This window comes from Cupressus sempervirens, chromosome 6, assembly GCF_028749045.1.
Source record: "Cupressus sempervirens isolate cs-2001-9-10 chromosome 6, ASM2874904v1, whole genome shotgun sequence".
In the NCBI taxonomy this organism is placed as follows: domain Eukaryota; kingdom Viridiplantae; phylum Streptophyta; class Pinopsida; order Cupressales; family Cupressaceae; genus Cupressus; species Cupressus sempervirens.
The window spans coordinates 506,050,427-506,056,056 of NC_143123.1; the positions used below are offsets into that span (position 1 = coordinate 506,050,427).

General features: G+C 38.0%; 1 pseudogene across 1 annotated transcript; it reads right to left on the minus strand.

Annotated features, from left to right (window-relative positions):
- Positions 1 to 3,732: 3,732 nt before the first annotated feature.
- LOC149553242 (cytochrome P450 750A1 pseudogene) lies at positions 3,733 to 4,338 on the minus strand (annotated as a pseudogene). Its single transcript, XR_016353489.1, has 2 exons — positions 3,967 to 4,338; positions 3,733 to 3,873 (listed from the first exon to the last, which is right to left on the minus strand). The product of XR_016353489.1 is annotated as a cytochrome P450 750A1 pseudogene (transcript).
- Between the last annotated feature and the right edge of the window lie 1,292 nt (positions 4,339 to 5,630).

A 5,630-nucleotide genomic window follows, 5' to 3' on the forward strand; every position in this document is an offset into this window, starting at 1 on the left:
TCTTTGTGTTTATGTGTTTTCTTTCTCTATCTATTTTCTATATCCATGGTTGACTACAATATTATTGTTTACATAATGTCAAATCTGAATTTGTAAGGATTTAATAGGAAATTTTACAATACTTTCCTTAAGGCATTAGTGTAGAAAGTTGTTTCCACACTTGAGCTTCCTAACACTCTCAAACTGGTCGTCTACCTCAGTTTTACCAATAAGAAAATATAGGTTAAATTTTGTGTCTCTGGTATGAATAGTTCATTTAGACTCCAAATGATCAAGGGACTGTACAATTATTTCTAATATCCTCCATTTGGTTGGAACTCTTACTACTTCATCTCCAATAGATTTAGAGTAGTCTTCCTCCTCATTCACATCTCATCTTTCCTGAAACTTAGGGGAATCAAATAGTCACTTCCAAAGAGAAAACACAATAGCCCAATCTTTCCATATTCAACACAAACTTGGCGTCAATAATAGTCTTGTTGGATTTATTAATTTTGTCAATTAGATATTGTCTAGATCTGTCTGACTCTTTCCTGAGTAAGGCATTTACTATTCAATAGCTTCCAATAGCTTGAGGTGATTATGCCATTCAAGCATGTCAGCAAGTTAATCCTTATTATTGTTCAGAAATCTAATCTTACTTTCCTTCTAATGACTTAGTGGTGAAGTTTCCAAGAAGGAAACTAGTTACTTAGCAATTAAGTTTTTTCCTCATTTATAATTAGGAAGGAATGTTTTCTATTTGAAGAGTTACTAGGGATAGAAGGTGCAAGTATATGCATATGAGACAAAACTCATGATAGAGTATATTGAAACAAAACAACAACATATTGTTTATGTAGTTGGAAATGTTTTCTTTTGTACTCTATTTTTCGCACAAAGAGGATTTAGTAAAAGTTAGTTATTGTAATGCCATGTAGAGCAGCGATTTCTCCAAGCATAGAAATTTTTTATTGCAAGCCTATAGTGATGTATATGTTTTTGGTTTTGTAACAACAGTAAGATATACTCGAGGTGATTTTCGTTTTGTATATATTTGGGGGCAACCCCTAGTGCACATGGTAGATAGATAAGGCTAGAAGTCATGGGTCACCCCCATGGTCTCGAATTCAAGTATGCCTTCAAGTTTTACTAATGAAAGTGGCTTGTATGTTGTTGCTCTCACCCATGGGGGACTAGTCTTGACCTAAGCTCTCATCGGCCATTGGTCATCTCTGGGCTTAGGTAGCAGGGATACCTCTGCGAAATGAAAAAAAAAACATTAAGATATACTGGTTGTAGATGTTTAGTAGTTTGTATTAGTTATTTTTTTATTTCAATAGAAAGTGAAATAATGTACTACATGCTCTAGTACTTTCATTGTCTCCATATTTATTTGGTTCATTCCACTGCTTGGTTAGATATAGAGTGGCCATCTCTATGAATCCACTGCTTTGCTCAGTTTGGATAAAATATATTTACAGATTTTGGGAGCATAATAGTTGTTGTTCTTCAAGTCTTTATATCTAAATTTCACCTCTAAAATATTTCAAATAAAACACAGTGAAGAGACAAATTCTTCTTATTGCACAAAAATGTTGTGACGTCTATGTATCACCAAGTAGCTTGCAACAATGAAATAAACATATATTGTCCCAACACATAACCTGCTCATGTCTCTAAAGGTTGTTATTAGTGCACAATCTCCATGTTAGAATCACTATCCCCCACAACATTGCACATGAGATGACCAAGAAACCAACATTAGCTGTCACATAATGTTGGTGCATGGGTTTCAATGGGCTATGCCTCTTACTCCATCATGTGCCTCTCACTGTGAGCTTGGCTCATTTATGCCACCACTTTACAATGCTCCACATGACAGCTCCCCTATTCATATCTCTAACAATGCACATAATAAAGTGCAAACTTATTCTGTGAACTCACACATGGTGGACTCCACGTAGGAGCCTCACTAGCTGGCTACCTCTATTAGTTCTCTTCCATAGGCAACAAAGAAAAGGCTCCATGGCAGATATAACTTGGGTCACAGAGAGATTAAATTTCACAATACTAGTTGTCATGTGCATGATTTATATGAGTAAGCCTCCTCAACACATCGCTACCAGACATGGCTTTTTCACTGCTACACATAGCTCTTCCACCATGGTGGCACCTCACACTAGCCAAAATTTCCATGAAGAACACCAATGTAGGGGAAATTCAATTGATAGAGGTAATACTCACAAAGCAATACTTTGAGTGAATCATTAAATACAGAGTCTTGTCGATTTCAACAACTAGGAGTAACCCCTCTCATTGCACATGCCATGGGCTTATGCACCATCTTAACTCTGCCTCAATCAATGGTGAGTCAATCAAATTATTTGCAATGATGAAACATTCAAATAAATGGTAGGAGTCAATATCTAGACCCATATGGTAATGAACTATTTTGCTATCATTTGTAGTCTTCTTATAAAGGCTTCATTTGCTTTGGGGATCCTATAGTCTTCTCTATGCTCTAGTATCTTACACACTATGACATTGACTGTTAAAACTAGAAATCAAATTGGAAACTACCAAAATCAGAGAAGGAATAAAATTGGAAACCACCAAAATCAGAAAAGAGACAAGATTTATTGTAGTTCACCATAACTTGTCGTTACATCTACACTTGTTGTTACGACCATGCTAAAAAAATGAGTGACTCATTTATTCATTCATTACAACTTACAACTTGAATACATAAGGCTTTGCACCTATATCTATACACTAATTTCCAAGACAAGATAAAGACACAAATAAGAGAAAGATTAAGAGACAAACAAGCAAATAAGAGAAATATGAAGTGAACCGAGAGAACAGTTGAACTTCACATAACATTTCAAATCTCAACAAGAAGACTGTTGTAGGAAGATTACAACAATAGTCATAATATTTAGAGTAAAACTGTGAAACCGGTATAATGAACTAATCTCTATCTAAAGATGGCAATGGTTCTACTAATATGTTTATATACATAGTTAGAGAGGTTCCCTGTTACATATCTATGTTTCAAAGACTATGAAAGGGAGAAATTGTTCATTGAAATAATATCCATGGCCAGAAAAATCTTCATATCTAAATCAAAGTCTCCTTTCGCAATAGTCGTGCAAGCTGCGCCTACCTCTGATTTTCTTGCCAGTTATGCATCTCTATCTTATCTTAATAACTTATTATCTGTATAACAGGAACCTATTCACATATTTCCACTTCCATGTAACTAGAAATCAACGTTGTAGCTTACAATCCTATTGCAAAATACATTATTAACTAGGACATCCAGCAGTGAGCCTCCAAGAAGGGCGGACAAGCAATGGATATTTTCTCGGAACAGTCAATCCAAACCCTTCTGCCATATCCACCTCCCCCTTTGTGGCCCAATCAAAGCAATGAAGAAGCTGAGCGAGTGCCAGCTCACTAATAGAAAGACACATGTAAATCCCGAGGCATCCTCTTCTTCCCGCTCCGAAAGGCAGGAAATCGAAGTCCTGACCTCTCACATCTTTATTATTGAGCATCTTTCCAAACGTTTTCGTCTCTTCCCATCACCCACACATTCACAAACAGCCTCGTTTTTGCCGGAACAAAATATTCTCCCACGCTGCACACTTCCATCGACTTGCGCTGAACGAGCAGAGGAACAAGCGTATGAAGTCGTCGAGTTTCCTTCACCACGCATCTCAAGTAGTCTGACCTCGTGACGTCACTTTACTCTACTCTGCACTCTCTGTCCACTGCTGATTCTATCTCTCTCTGTGCTCGTGACAGCGCAGCAGGACTCCTCAGTAGCTCACTCATCGCCCACTCCAGCAATGTCACTGATGTTTCCATTCCAGCGTTTAACATATCCTGCACACCACATTATTATGTCTCTTCAAGTTTAACAAAACTTGTAATCAGATTTGCGAAACCTAATTAGACGGCTTTCACTGACAGATTTACCAAGATCATGGCTTTCATGTCCATCCGTGAGATTGTCTCGGGCATGCTGAGCATCACGTCTACCATGTCTTTTACCCCATCTTCTTCCCTGGAGTTCCCCTTTTCCAATCTACTATGAACGTGCTCGTCTATTACTTTTTCAGCAAATCCGTCGAATACTTTATGAACAGCCTGCATGCGACGACGAAAACCCTGCAAGTCGAGCCAGTAGAGAGAAGGGATGAAATCGCCAATTGGGAAAGCACCGGCCATAGAAAACATCTCTTCTACCATTTGTTTGAAGCCAATCCCTCCATTTAATTCGTCGTCAGAATAAGTCCTGCTGGCAAACATTCTGCAAATAATATTCTGAGTAAGGGAGGACAGCCTCTTCTTTATATTCACATAATTCTCTCCGCATGGCAGACACTTCTTCTTCTCTCACAAATCTGAAAGAATCGATTCTCTTCACTGTGAGCAGCTCCACCGTCATGAGCTTTCTCATTTGCCTCCAGTACTCTCTATAGGGGCGAAAAGCGACTCCTTTATGATCATAGCATATGTATTTCCTATATGCAAAAGAGACCAAATCATGCGTTTTGAGGAATTCTTTAGCCATCGCAGGAGAAGAGACCACAATAGTGGGGATGGAGTCCAAACTGAGAAACAAAATGGGTTCATATCTCTTCGCCAGTGTCCGAAGAGCCTGGTGAGGAAGGTTTCCCAAGAGATGGAGATTTCCTATCAGAGGCCATGGACGTGGTCCAGGGGGCAACATCAACTTGCTGCCATGTGTCTTGAAGCAGTAGTAGATGAAGATAAACCCAAGTCCAACAGTCACGGCTGCAATCAGGGAATCCATGTTATAGACTTGGATCTTTTGTCCAGATGTCTGGATGTCTCTTTCTCAGATATTACAAACGATTTCTAATAAAATTCATTTGAAACTACGAACGATTTAGACGACATGAAACATCTAACTGTATAATATATGAGATTATCTAGCATACTACTTAAAAGACATTTGTACGAATTTGGAAAGTATACAAGATATGTAAACTTATTCTTGGCTCTTTGGTATATTGGTGATCGTCGAATGGTTGAAATTAGCCCACGAATGATTAAGTCTGACTGAGTACAAACTTTCTAACGTCATAAGGCTCCGTTTGGTAGGGGAAGATGAATTATTTCATAGCCAGGTTTTCAAAAATTTGGTTATGTGTTTTAGGAAGATAGTTGAATCATTTGGTTGATATGGAAGATGAATATACAAATCCATATTCTACATTGGGTTGCCAATTTAGAAATTGGAATTGGAACAAAATATGACTAGGAATATCTTTTTCTTGCGTTTGGTTGTTCATTTTTTAATTAGAATTTGAATTTGAAGTAAAAAATTTTAATCTTATTTTATTAGTGAAACACAAGTATTTTATTTGCAGGCCAAAAAAGGAAGGAGGCCTTGGCCTTCGATCTGCTATCTTGTGCAGTCAAACTCTTGCTGCCAAGCTCTATTGGCGTTGGTGTACTAGCCAGTCTCAGCTTTGGGCCCGTATCCTGTCACACAAGTATTTACCTGCTATTGAACCTTCAGATATTTCCAAGTTTTCTCTTGTGGGAAGAGGCTCTATGGTGTGGAATACCCTCAAGATTGGTGTTCACCTAGTGAAGAGAAGTTTATTTTG